This window comes from Salvelinus fontinalis, chromosome 41 (assembly GCF_029448725.1).
Source record: "Salvelinus fontinalis isolate EN_2023a chromosome 41, ASM2944872v1, whole genome shotgun sequence".
NCBI lineage: Eukaryota > Metazoa > Chordata > Actinopteri > Salmoniformes > Salmonidae > Salvelinus > Salvelinus fontinalis.
In genome coordinates, this window is record NC_074705.1 from 4,726,559 (window position 1) to 4,741,558 (window position 15,000).

Below are 15,000 nucleotides of genomic sequence, written 5' to 3' on the forward strand. Positions count from 1 at the left end.
CTGTTTAGAGAGGGGTCTGTTATAGAGATTGGGTCTGGTTTAGAGAGGGGGTCTGTTATAGAGATTGGGTCTGGTTTAGAGAGGGGTCTGTTATAGAGATTGGGTCTGGTTTAGAGAGGGGGTCTGTTTAGAGAGGGTGTCTGTTATAGATATTGGGTCTGGTTTAGAGAGGGGGTCTGTTATAGAGATTGGGTCTGGTATGCTATAGAGAGGGGGTCTGTTATAGAGATTGGGTCTGGTATGCTATAGAGAGGGGGTCTGATTTAGAGATTGGGTCTGGTTTAGAGAGGGGGTCTGTTATAGAGATTGGGTCTGGTATGCTATAGAGAGGAGGTCTGTTATAGAGATTGGGTCTGGTTTGCTATGGAGAGGGGGTCTGCTATGTTATAGAGAGGGGGTCTGGTATGCTGTAGAGATTGGGTCTGGTATGCTATAGAGAGGGGGTCTGGTATGTTATAGAGAGGGGTCTGGCATGTTATAGAGAGGGGGTCTGGTATGCTATAGAGATTGGGTCTGGTATGCTATAGAGAGGGGGTCTGGTATGTTATAGAGAGGGGGGGTTCTGGTATGCAATAGAGATTGGGTCTGGTATGCTATAGAGAGGGGTCTGTTATAGAGATTGGGTCTGGTATGCTATAGAGAGGGGGTCTGTTATAGAGATTGGGTCTGGTATGCTATAGAGAGGGGGTCTGGTATGTTATAGAGAGGGGGTCTGGTATGCTATAGAGAGGGGGTCTAGTATGCTATAGAGAGGGGCTCTGTTATAGAGAGTGGGTCTGGTTTGCTATAGAGAGGGGTCTGGTATGCTATAGCGAGGGGGTCTGTTTAGAGAAGGGGTCTGGTATGCTATAGAGAGGGGGTCTGGTTTAGAGAGGGGTCTGTTATAGATAGGGGGTCTGTTTAGGAGTAGCAGTAGTTAAGTGTCAGACCAGAGTTTTTAAACGGCTCACAGAACACGTAACACAGTGACATTAAAAATATAAGGATTTCAAATCTCCTGTCTCAGATTAGCATGTTGGTCCACTTCCTAACACGGTGTTTTGTTCATTCCTTCCCACAAAACATTAGTTGTCTTCAAATAATGTTTTTAGCTGACAGGGAGAGTCGTAGAAGACAGACCAGGATTGAGCAGGTTGAGCGACTTCACCTCTAAATCTCTTCTACCAGGAATTCACATGGTTAACTTTCATGATTATCTCATATTTATTTACTTTGTAGAAATCATTACATGGCAGACGCACACGCGAGCTCGCACACACACACACACACATACATACCCATGTTAATTGACAACCAGTTCAGTGGAGTTCATGAGTTGTGGTTTGATTTGATTGATTAGGATCTCCCATTAGCCCACGCCAATGGGGACAGCTATTCTAACTGGGGTCCAACACAGAACGAAAAATACATTACAGACAAGACTACAATTTACATACGTTTAAAAACATACATGCATACACTCAACCAGTAGGTCACATGTCAGTACATACACACAACCAGTAGGTCACATGTCAGTACATACACTCAACCAGTAGGTCACATGTCAGTACATACACACAACCAGTAGGTCACATGTCAGTACATACACTCAACCAGTAGGTCACATGTCAGTATATACACTCAACCAGTAGGTCACATGTCAGTACCTACACTCAACCAGTAGGTCACATGTCAGTACATACACACAACCAGTAGGTCACATGTCAGTGCATACACACAACCAGTAGGTCACATGTCAGTACATACACTCAACCAGTAGATCACATGTCAGTACATACACTCAACCAGTAGGTCACATGTCAGTACATACACTCAACCAGTAGATCACATGTCAGTACATACACTCAACCAGTAGATCACATGTCAGTACATACACTCAACCAGTAGGTCACATGTCAGTACATACACTCAACCAGTAGATCACATGTCAGTACATACACTCAACCAGTAGATCACATGTCAGTACATACACTCAACCAGTAGGTCACATGTCAGTGCATACACTCAACCAGTAGATCACATGTCAGTACATACACTCAACCAGTAGATCACATGTCAGTACATACACTCAACCAGTAGGTGACATGTCAGTATATACACTCAACCAGTAGGTCACATGTCAGTATATACACTCAACCAGTAGGTCACATGTCAGTATATACACTCAACCAGTAGGTCACATGTCAGTACATACACTCAACCAGTAGGTCACATGTCAGTACATACACACAACCAGTAGGTCACATGTCAGTACATACACACAACCAGTAGGTCACATGTCAGTACATACACACAACCAGTAGGTCACATGTCAGTGCATACACACAACCAGTAGGTCACATGTCAGTACATACACTCAACCAGTAGATCACATGTCAGTACATACACTCAACCAGTAGATCACATGTCAGTACATACACTCAACCAGTAGATCACATGTCAGTACATACACTCAACCAGTAGGTGACATGTCAGTACATACACACAACCAGTAGGTCACATGGGGAGAGGCGTTGTGCTGTGAGGTGTTGCTTTATTTGTTTTTTGAGGTTTGTGGTTCACTTGCACTATATAAGATGGAAGGGAGTTCCATGCGCTCATGGCTCTGTATAATACTGTACGTTTCCTTGAATTTGTTCTGGGCCTGGGGACTGTGAAAAGACCCCTGGTGGCATGTCTGGTGGGGTACACAGCCACGTGGTAGTACAGTCCTTCTCCAGGAGCGTTGGGTTCTCCCCGGGGAGTGTGGGAAACACAGAGGCACTCTCACAGAGCTGTCACACACTCTCATAATCCCATGTAAAGCCCTGTGTGTGTGTGTGTGTGTGTGTGTGTGTGTGTGTGTGTGTGTGTGTGTGTGTGTGTGTGTGTGTGTGTGTGTGTGTGTGTGAATGGTTTGGATTGGCAACAGACCTGGCTTCAAATAGTATTTGTTTTCTTTCAAATACTTTAGCTGTGCTTGATTGAGCTTGCCTGGCACAATGTAACTAACAAAATAGTCCCAAAAGAGCAAACTGCAAACCCTGTCCATCTGGCATCTCCAGGCAGGCTCAATCAAACCCTCACAGCATTTGAAAGAAAACAAACACTATTTGAACACAGCTCTGATTGGGGCAAAACCCCTGTCAACCTGCTACCCAATTACCCAGCCTCAGTGTCAAGAAGTTGCCGTCATTCAGTACAAAAAAAAACTGGAGGGAGTTGACACCTGTTCCCCTATTCAAGTCAACGAACAAAGCGGTCAGAACATTGGGCCTTGCCTGGGTCTGCCTCTCTCTGCCCCTCTGTGCCTCTGTCTGTCTGTCTGTCTCTCTCTCTCTGCCCCCTCTCACAGCCAGAGCTCTTCTAGCAACAAAGGCAAGTTCAGCAATTGAATGGCAGCACAAGTTGGTTCATTAATCATCACAAGTTCACAACTGCTGAGCACCCAGCAGGTTGCAGCCAGGGCCTTCGGCCTCCAGAGTCCAGTTCATTCTCTCTGTTGGAGAAGGGGCACAGTGACAAAAGAACTGGACAGACCCACCCACACAATGACCTGCCTCTCACACTGTAGCCAACGGTGAAGGGTGAGGTTGACATTAGATGCTGATGTTGGGTCAGGGTGCCCTTTGGGACGCAGACACAGTAGGAAGGTGTCAGTCCGAATCGTGGGCTGAATGCTCTCTCTTCTGCCTGATAGCAGCCATTAGCTGAGTGACTCCGGGACCAGGGAGATGGGGACCAGGGAGACGGGGACCAGGGATGCAGTGACTCAGGGAGACGGGGACCAGAGAGACGGGGACCAGAGAGACGGGGACCAGGGAGATGGGGACCAGGGAGACGGGGCCCAGGGATGCAGTGACTCAGGGAGACGGGGACCAGGGATGCAGTGACTCAGGGAGATGGGGACCAGGGATGCACTGACTCAGGGAGATGGGGACCAGGGATGCAGTGACTCAGGGAGATGGGGACCAGGGATGCAGTGACTCAGGGAGATGGGGACCAGAGAGATGGGGACCAGAGAGATGGGGACCAGAGAGATGGGGACCAGAGAGATGGGGACCAGGGAGATGGGGACCAGGGAGATGGGGACCAGGGAGATGGGGACCAGGGAGATGGGGACCAGAGAGAAGGGGACCAGAGAGACAGAGACCAGGGATGCAGTGACTCAGGGAGACAGGGATCATTATCCAGGCTCAGCTGTACCACTCTGAAGCACAAGGTAGATAAAGACTTGCATCAAGCCTTTAGAAGTCAAAAAGACCAAAGTTATCATGCTGTTTTGCTGTATTGTTGGTTTTCGTGGAAGGCACATAAAAGCTTGAATGGGAGGCATGTATAGATGTAGGATCTTAATTTGATCACCCTGTTGCTGCATCAAAATTTTCCTGCTGTGAGAAACTGGTCAAATTGAGATCTTATATCTATCTGTACATTGCTTTTGGCTGTTATTCCTCGATATTTTGAAACACTTAAATGTACTATTAATGTGGCAGATGAGAAATTACATAGTTAAGTTAGAGACTGTTTTCTCTGCTACCTCACGGCAAGCGGTCCCGGAGCACCAAGTCTAGGACCAAAAGGCTCCTTAACAGCTTCTACCCCCAAGCCATTAGACTGCTGAACAATTCATAAAAATTGCCACCGGACAATTTACATTGACCCCCCCATTTTCACTTTTATACTACGGGTTACTGACATATTCAAATAATGACTGACATATTTTCCTTAAAAACATAATTTTGATGAATGTATTCGTACTATTTGATCCTTCCATGATATATGGTCCCGACAAGGTTCGTTTGCCTGACCCAGTCGTTAAGTTCTTGTTCTAAATCTTTGGAGTTGTTCGTTCTAATAATGGCTGGCAACGTTCTTATACCTTGCTTGCTAGCTAGCCACATTCGGCAAACACAGTCACGTGCAGCTAGAATAATAGCAAAGTAGCTGCATTTGCGTTAGTTTAAGCTGTTGTCTAGTGATTTTATTTGGATACATCTATAACAATGAGCTAATGATGAGACATTTCTGGCATAGAACATGTTCTCTCTCTCCAGGTCACTGGTCAGAGGAGCCAACAACACAGCTAACACAATCACTTCAAACTGAAGCTGGAATGACAGCAAACTAACTCTATTTCTTTGTGTATATCCATAGAAATGTTCCTGATTCATGATTTCAGCCGGCTGAGAAAAGCTGCCAGTCTGTCTGTCTCAACCCGACTCCCGACATATTCATTACCCTAGTACATATGAAGATCGAATTTCAATACTGAAACAATGTTGGAAATGTCAGAGAGACAGAGGGCAAGTTTATTACAAGTCTGCGCTGTTGAAAACCAAATGTTAGTCGAAAAGAAATGGGAGATAATGTCTAGATGCTTTCTACAGGGTAGATCTAGTATATAAATTGCCTGGCTGGGCTGATGAGACAGAGGATTGCACAGTCAGATGGAACAGAGTAAATGGGCATTTTAACGTCATAGATTTAGCTGGTGGTAACGTGTGGAATAGATACCAGCTGGAATGCGCTTTTAACCAATCAGCATCCAGGATTAGACCCACCCATTGTATAACACTGCATACTGTCTGATACAGCATTCACAGTCTTAGCCCTATCATATACTTAAGCAATAAGACCCGAGGGGGTGTGGTATAGGGCCAATATACCACGGCTAAGGGCTGTTCGTAATCTCTACGTAATGCAGAGTGGCTGGACACAGCCCTTAGCTGTGGTATATTGGCCATATATCACAAACCCCCGAGGTGCCTTATTTCTATTATTAACTGGTTACCAACGTAATTAGAGCAGTAAAAATACATGTTTTGACATACCTGTGGTATACGGTGTGATATACCATGGCTTTCAGCCAATCAGAATTCAGGGCTCAAACCACCCAGTTTATAAAGTACTATATATAATTAATTCAAAGAATATCTCACTGATTAATCTCATTGTTGTCATGTAAATGTGTGTCTTGAAGATGTTGCTTGATAGTAATGGTGTGAATATGGAAAAGATACTCTGTTGTCCATGTCCAGCAGAGACGAGGCTCCCTGCTTTCTTAAGGAAAGAATGAAATAAATGATCCTACTCCACTCACTGATCAGATTAGAAAAGTAATCTTGTTTATGTGGTTTTAAACAGACACCTTGCCAGCATGTAGAATGTTAGGTTGAGTTAAAACGTGGTAGCCTGCCTGCCAGTAGGAGCAGCCTTTTAGCCGGGACAGAGTGAGTGTGAGGGGAGACTTCACAGGCCGGTATTTAGCTACAGCATTAGAGGGAACAACAGAACACAACAGGTCAGGGCAGGAAATCAATAAAGACTTACACACTGGTGATTTGCAGGGAAACATCTGGGGAAAGAGCAGTTAGTAGCAGGCCACTGGAGCCTGGACTGGGACTGGAGAACATAACTTGTTTACTTTTTTGTCCATGTAAGTATCTAAGTGTATACTTTTTTATCCATATAAGTATCTAAGTGTATACTTTTTTTGTCCATGTAAGTATCTAAGTGTATACTTTTTTATCCATATAAGTATCTAAGTGTATACTTTTTTTGTCCATGTAAGTATCTAAGTGTATACTTTTTTATCCATATAAGTATCTAAGTGTATACTTTTTTGTCCATGTAAGTATCTAAGTGTGGTCCTCTTTTCTGAGATTACATGAAGTGAATACAATTTGTTTTTTAGTTAGGAAACATTCAGGAAAACGTAGCGTTTTGGTCTCATAACGAGTTTTCATTATGAGAAGTGCATTGTATTTATTTATTATCATTGCGAAAGGAATCTATTTTTCAAGGGAGCCCTGAACAAAATATATGATCACAATGGTGTATAAAGGTAGCAGCATAATGGTGTATAATGGGAGCAGCATAATGGTGTATAAAGGCAGCAGCATAATGGTGTATAAAGGCAGCAGCATAATGGTGTATAAAAATAGCAGCATAATGGTGTATAAAAATAGCAGCATAATGGTGTATAAAGGTAGCAGCATAATGATGTATATAGGTAGCAGCATAATGGTGTATAAAGCTAGCAGCATAATGGTGCATAAAGGTAGAAGCATAATGGTGTATAAAGCTAGCAGCATAATGGTGCATAAAGGTAGAAGCATAATGGTGTATATAGGTAGCAGCATAATGGTGTATAAAGCTAGCAGCATAATGGTGTATAAAGGTAGAAGCATAATGGTGTATAATGGGAGCAGCATAATGGTGTATAATGGGAACAGCATAATGGTGTATAAAGCTAGCAGCATAATGGTGCATAAAGGTATAAGCATAATGGTGTATAAAGCTAGCAGCATAATGGTGCATAAAGGTAGAAGCATAATGGTGTATATTGTGGTGTCATTCCACACACATTGACTGGTTTATCAGATTTATACTTTTTCTTCAAACTTCACTCCAGATCCTCACTATTTGTTGCTCTCCAAATCCTTTTCATTCCATTCCATTTCGTCCATAAAACCAACATTTAATTTCCCAAATGAGGCATTAGTTCAGAATCTGCTGAAACCCCTGTATAACCAAGTGCTAATGTAGTTACAATGTTAGTAATATATTGATAGAAGGAACACTTCTCTGAGAATTAGCCATTAAATAGTTGACGTTCTGAAACCTTTAACAAGGCACATTTCTAGGAACTGCCAGTATGGGGTGGTAGTTGTTGTGTCTAGACTTTCATTGGCCAATAACATGTAAAGCATCTCATGGCTGTGAGAGAAAGGGGGGATAGATTCTGTCTGCCATGACTGGCTTTGCTCTCTCTCCAGAGATAGTGCGTTGTGACTGGCTTTGCTCTCTCTCCAGAGATAGTGCGTTGTGACTGGCTTTGCTCTCTCTCCAGAGATAGTGCGTTGTGACTGGCTTTGCTCTCTCTCCAGAGATAGTGCGTTGTGACTGGCTTTGCTCTCTCTCCAGAGATAGTGCGTTGTCATTCCATGTTAAAGCTGTGGTCCCACTTTAACCAAACAACCATTTGAAAACATTTTTAAGACCTTCACAAATGCTTCACAGATCATTCATCAATAAATGTTATGTAAAGGATGGTTAAAGGGTTATGCCACATATCCATATATATCCTTAACACCTGTTATATAGTGTGACTTTGCTTATAAAACATTTGTGAAGCATCTACGAAGGCCTTATAAAGGGTTTACTAAGCCTTCATTAAGCGTTGACTTTAAAGATGCTGTTTGTTGACCAACTGGTCATTAAGTCACTGTTAGCAGCACATCCTCATTGTTCCATATAGTATATACAGTACCGTAGTCCCACGGCTGTCCCAGACAGGCCACCAACGCAGCACTTATCCACTCCTTCATCTTCCCAGGGGGTTTTCACCATGGTTGACACATCATCTCTCGCTCTACCCAGTAGTTACACTGTCTCATCTTTCACAGATGATCACATTTGATACGTCCATAAAAGGATTTGGCATCCGTATAAAGGACCTTTATGTGCTTTTATAACACATTGTTCTCTGTCTTCTTCTTCTTTGAGATATTTTCTCCTCCCTCCCTCCCCATCTCTTTCACTCTCTCTTCCTCTCTTTGGTTAAGGCTCATATCTGAATGGAGCTGGATCATAGAGGGCTCTAGAGATGCCACCCCTGGTTTGGGAGTAGGCTTTAGAGGGATTTTGTGGGTCTGGGCCATTGAGGTGGATTAGATATGGTCAATACAGACCTGACTTTAGGGGGTCTGCAGAGAGAGGAGGGAGAATGAGATAGGGTAGGAGGACTGTCTGTGGCAGGCCAGAGGAGAACGGGTAACTCTCATTAGAAGACGTGGAGGGAGTGTGTGTGTGGAGAAGGTGTGTGGGTGTTAGGGTTACAGCTACAGACACCCTCCTATCAGGGCCATGTCTGCCTCAAAACCCCCCAGGCTACAGAGCAGTCCAGCCCCTACTCTCCCCTGTCTGTCTGGTCCAGCCCCTACTCTCCCCTGTCTGTCTGGACCAGCCCCTACTCTCCCCTGTCTGTCTGGACAAGCCCCTACTCTCCCCTGTCTGTCTGGACCAGCCCCTACTCTCCCCTGTCTGTCTGGACCAGCCCCTACTCTCCCCTGTCTGTCTGGACCAGCCCCTACTCTCCCCTGTCTGTCTGGACCAGCCCCTACTCTCCCCTGTCTGGTCCAGCCCCTACTCTCCCCTGTCTGGTCCAGCCCCTACTCTCCCCTGTCTGTCTGGTCCAGCCCCTACTCTCCCCTGTCTGTCTGGACCAGCCCCTACTCTCCCCTGTCTGTCTGGACCAGCCCCTACTCTCCCCTGTCTGTCTGGACCAGCCCCTACTCTCCCCTGTCTGTCTGGACCAGCCCCTACTCTCCCCTGTCTGGACCAGCCCCTACTCTCCCCTGTCTGGACCAGCCCCTACTCTCCCCTGTCTGTCTGGACCAGCCCCTACTCTCCCCTGTCTGTCTGGTCCAGCCCCTACTCTCCCCTGTCTGGCTGGTCCAGCCCCTACTCTCCCCGGTCTGTCTGGACCAGCCCCTACTCTCCCCTGTCTGGACCAGCCCCTACTCTCCCCTGTCTGGACCAGCCCCTACTCTCCCCTGTCTGGTCCCGCCCCTACTCTCCCCTGTCTGTCTGGTCCAGCCCCTACTCTCCCCTGTCTGGACCAGCCCCTACTCTCCCCTGTCTGTCTGGACCAGCCCCTACTCTCCCCTGTCGGGTCCAGCCCCTACTCTCCCCTGTCTGTCTGGTCCAGCCCCTACTCTCCCCTGTCTGGACCAGCCCCTACTCTCCCCTGTCTGTCTGGTCCAGCCCTTACTCTCCCCTGTCTGTCTGGACCAGCCCCTACTCTCCCCTGTCTGTCTGGACCAGCCCCTACTCTCCCCTGTCTGTCTGGACCAGCCCCTACTCTCCCCTGTCTGGACCAGCCCCTACTCTCCCCTGTCTGGACCAGCCTCTACTCTCCCCTGTCTGTCTGGACCAGCCCCTACTCTCCCCGGTCTGTCTGGTCCAGCCCCTACTCTCCCCTGTCTGTCTGGACCAGCCCCTACTCTCCCCTGTCTGTCTGGACCAGCCCCTACTCTCCCCTGTCTGTCTGGTCCAGCCCCTACTCTCCCCTGTCTGTCTGGACCAGCCCCTACTCTCCCCTGTCTGTCTGGACCAGCCCCTACTCTCCCCTGTCTGTCTGGACCAGCCCCTACTCTCCCCTGTCTGTCTGGACCAGCCCCTACTCTCCCCTGTCTGGACCAGCCCCTACTCTCCCCTGTCTGTCTGGACCAGCCCCTACTCTCCCCTGTCTGTCTGGACCAGCCCCTACTCTCCCCTGTCTGTCTGGACCAGCCCCTACTCTCCCCTGTCTGTCTGGACCAGCCCCTACTCTCCCCTGTCTGTCTGGACCAGCCCCTACTCTCCCCTGTCTGGTCCAGCCCCTACTCTCCCCTGTCTGTCTGGTCCAGCCCCTACTCTCCCCTGTCTGTCTGGTCCAGCCCCTACTCTCCCCTGTCTGGTCCAGCCCCTACTCTCCCCTGTCTGGACCAGCCCCTACTCTCCCCTGTCTGTCTGGTCCAGCCCCTACTCTCCCCTGTCTGTCTGGTCCAGCCCCTACTCTCCCCTGTCTGGACCAGCCCCTACTCTCCCCTGTCTGTCTGGACCAGCCCCTACTCTCCCCTGTCTGTCTGGACCAGCCCCTACTCTCCCCTGTCTGTCTGGACCAGCCCCTACTCTCCCCTGTCTGGACCAGCCCCTACTCTCCCCTGTCTGGACCAGCCTCTACTCTCCCCTGTCTGTCTGGACCAGCCCCTACTCTCCCCGGTCTGTCTGGTCCAGCCCCTACTCTCCCCTGTCTGTCTGGACCAGCCCCTACTCTCCCCTGTCTGTCTGGACCAGCCCCTACTCTCCCCTGTCTGTCTGGTCCAGCCCCTACTCTCCCCTGTCTGTCTGGACCAGCCCATACTCTCCCCTGTCTGTCTGGACCAGCCCCTACTCTCCCCTGTCTGTCTGGACCAGCCCCTACTCTCCCCTGTCTGGTCCAGCCCCTACTCTCCCCTGTCTGGACCAGCCCCTACTCTCCCCTGTCTGTCTGGACCAGCCCCTACTCTCCCCTGTCTGTCTGGACCAGCCCCTACTCTCCCCTGTCTGGTCCAGCCCCTACTCTCCCCTGTCTGTCTGGTCCAGCCCCTACTCTCCCCTGTCTGGTCCAGCCCCTACTCTCCCCTGTCTGGACCAGCCCCTACTCTCCCCTGTCTGTCTGGACCAGCCCCTACTCTCCCCTGTCTTTCTGGTCCAGCCCCTACTCTCCCCTGTCTGGACCAGCCCCTACTCTCCCCTGTCTGTCTGGACCAGCCCCTACTCTCCCCTGTCTGTCTGGACCAGCCCTTACTCTCCCCTGTCTGGAGTCATGAGCTCTGAACTACGCTATTCTCTCTCTCTAACTGGTGGAGAGCCATTGGCTAGAAGCCTAAACACTTCTCCATACTGAGATCCAGTGGTGTAAAGTAGTTAAGTAGGTCATTTTGGGGGGTATTCGTACTTTACTTTACTAATCATATTTTTGGCAACTTTTACTTCACTACATTCCTAAAGAAAATAATGTACTCGTTTACATTTTGACAGGAAAAGGGTTCAATTCACAAACTTCAAGAGAACATCCCTGGTCATCCCTAGCGGACTCACTAAACATAAATGCTTCTTTGTAAATTATGTCTGAGTTTTGTAGTGTGCCCTTGGCGATCTGTCTCAATAAAAACATATACTTTTACTTCTGATACTTAAGTATATTTTAAAACCAAATACTTATAGACTTTTACTCAAGTAGTATTTTAGTCATTTTCTATCAGGGTATCTTTACTTCTACTCAAGTATGACAATTGAGTACTCTTTCCACCACTGCTGAGATCTAACATATATACATAACTGGTGGAGAGTCATTGGCTAGAAGTTGCCAAGCTGTGAGACTGTGACACGGACTACTAGCCTCTATTGTCCAGTTTGATTCATGGTTCTTCAGAACTGTATGCCATGGGCTCTGGTCCAAAGTAGTGCACTATATAGGGAATAGGGCTCTGGTCCAAAGTAGTGCACTATATAGGGAATAGGGCTCTGGTCCAAAGTAGTGCACTATATAGGGAATAGGGTGCCATTTGGGATACACCCACTGTGTAGGGCAGCAGTGAATAAAGATCCGTTTAGTGAGTAGCTTGCCTGGTCAGGACTTAGATCCAAAGGCCAATTAGAGACAACAGAGGGCCTGGAGTAAAGCCTATAATCAGTTGTGTTGCTTGATGGATTTACTGCTGGCTGGGTGGTAGGAGGGTCTGGACTGTGTCTGGGTTCCACAGCCTCTAGGTCAGCTGTTTCAATACAGAGAGAGAGAGACGAAGCACACTCCCATACTCTGATTGGTGGGTTGAGTGTCTGGGGTATGTGTGTAATATATGGACACACCTCCTCATTCCAGGGTTTTTCTTTATTTTTTACTATTTTCTACATTGTAGAATAATAGCGAAGACATCAAAACTATGAAATAACACATATGGAATCATGTAGTGACCAAAAAAGTGTTAAACAAATTAAAATATATTTTATATTTGAGATTCTTCAAAGTAGCCACCGTTTGCCTTGATGACAGCTTTGCACACGCTTGGCATTCTGTCAACCAGCTTCATGAGGTAGTCACCTGGAATGCATTTCAATTAACAGGTGTGCCTTGTTAAAAGTTAATTCGTGGAATTTCTTTATGGGTAGATGTTATATGTCAGTATGGAGAAGTGTTTAGACTTCTCATTTGATGGTGTTGGTAATGAAGAATGTATTACCTCAGTCTCTGTTTTAACAAGGAACTCAATGTGCTCAGATCTCACTACAGTCAAAGTGAGGGGCTACAGCCCATTGATTGTGCCTGCTAAATATACACTGATTGTACAAAACGTTACAGACTGACCAGGTGAATCCAGGTGAAAGCAAGAATTCCTTATTGATGTCGCCTGTTAAATCCATTGGTGTCAACACGGGCCAGCTTCCCTGTCGAACACTTTCAACACCTTGTCCATGTCCCGACGAATTGAGGCTGTTCTGAGGGCAAAAGGGGGTGCAACTCAATATTAGGAAGTTGTTCCTAGTGTTTTGTACCCTCAGTGTACAACATGTATAGGCTACATCACAAACTCTTAATTAAGACACTCTTTAAAAAAATGCATCTGCTCATAATCATCCACATCACTAATCATCTCCATCAGCAATACATGTTGTTACCATGACAACCTACTGTATCTACTGCCATAATCAACAGAAAGAGACCCTCCCTTCTCATCCAAGATACCTGACTCTGATCATGTACACACACACACACACACACACCCCTGGCAGCTGCATGGCGCCCAAGCACCAAGTCATTACAGTTGTGGCTGAACGCCTCTTATGGTTCACTGCCAACATTAATGATCAACTTTACTTTGTTAAATCTCTCCAGTCCTTAAGCACTACAACAAGGACATTGGGGAGAGAGGGAATGTGAGAAGGAGCGTGTGTGTGTGTGTGTGTGTGTGTGTGTGTGTGTGTGTGTGTGTGTGTGTCCATGTGCAAGTACGATTTTGTGTGTGTTTTCCTCAGTGATGTACAGTACAGTGTGTGTGCCCGCTTCTGCTGATGCCCATGGTGATAGTGGGGCATTAATCACCCAGATGGTTTTAGACTGGACTTGTGCCAAGTTGCCAACTCCAGTGGTCTCCGAGGCGGCTGAGAGCAGCTAGCTAGGGCCAGATGTTTAGGACTGCAGGAACTTACGCTTGATGCTTCCTTTTCCCTTCACTTGCTCCAGATCTTTAACGAGGAATGAGGGTTCCACATCTGGGCCCACAACGTGCAAGAGAGACACACGGTTGAATAACTACACCAGAAGCTTACAGTAACAGATGCAGTGTTAATGTTTGAGTCTGTCTGTCTTGGGGGTGTTGGGAGCAGAACAGAAGAAGAATGTCAGTCTCTGATGGACTAATATACACTATTCTATTCTACACTATTCTATTCTAGACTATTCTATACTATTCAAATCAAATCAAACGGTATTTGTCACATGCGCCGAATACAAGTGTAGACTTTACCGTGAAATGCTTACTTACAAGCCCTTAACCAACAGTGCAGTTCAAGAAGAAGAAAATATTTACCAAGTAGACTAAATTAAAAAGTAATAGTAAAAAGTAACACAATAAGAATAACAATAACGAGGCTATATACAGGGGGCACCGGTACTGAGTCAGTGTGCGGGGGTACAGGTTAGTTGAAGTAATCTGTACATGTAGGTAGGGTGAAGTGACTATGCATAGATAACAAACAAACAGCAAGTGGCAGCAGTGTACAAAAGGGATGGGGGGGGGGGGGGGGGTCAATGTAAATTGTCCGGTGGCAATTATATGAAATGTTCAGCAGTCTTATGGCTTGGGGGTAGAAGCTGTTGAGGAGCCTCTTTGTCCTAGCCTTGGCGCGCCGGTATTCTATTCTATACTAAACTTTTCTAAACTAAACCATTTTATACTATACTAAACGTTTCTATACTAAACTATTCTATAATAAACTATTCTATACTAAACTATTCTATACTAAACTGTTCTGTACTAAACTATTCTATAATAAACTATTCTATACTAAACTGAACTTTTCTATAATAAACTATTCTCTAATAAACTATTCTATACTAAACCATTATATTGTAAACTATTCTATACTAAACTATTCCATTCTATGAAAATAGGCCATTATTCTCTTATTCTATCGGCTAAAGGGGATGAAGCTGGACCACACACTGTTTCCTCAGCCCCTGCTTGTCTAGCTTCATACCACACACTGTTTCCTCAACCCCTGCTTGTCTAGCTTCATACCACATACTGTTTCCTCAGCCCCTGTTTGTCTAGCTGCATACCACATACTGTTTCCTCAGCCCCTGCTTGTCTAGCTTCATACCACACACCGTTTCCTCAACCCCTGTTTGTCTAGCTTCATACCACACACTGTTTCCCCAGCCCCTGCTTGTCTAGCTTCATACCACACACCGTTTCCTCAACCCCTGCT

The 15,000-nt window shown here is 46.5% G+C and overlaps 1 protein-coding gene across 1 annotated transcript in view; it reads left to right on the plus strand.

Annotated features, from left to right (window-relative positions):
• sema5bb (sema domain, seven thrombospondin repeats (type 1 and type 1-like), transmembrane domain (TM) and short cytoplasmic domain, (semaphorin) 5Bb) overlaps nucleotides 1–15,000 on the plus strand; it is a 99,524-nt gene that overhangs the window by 23,380 nt on the left and 61,144 nt on the right. The gene's annotated exons all lie outside the window — the stretch shown is intronic.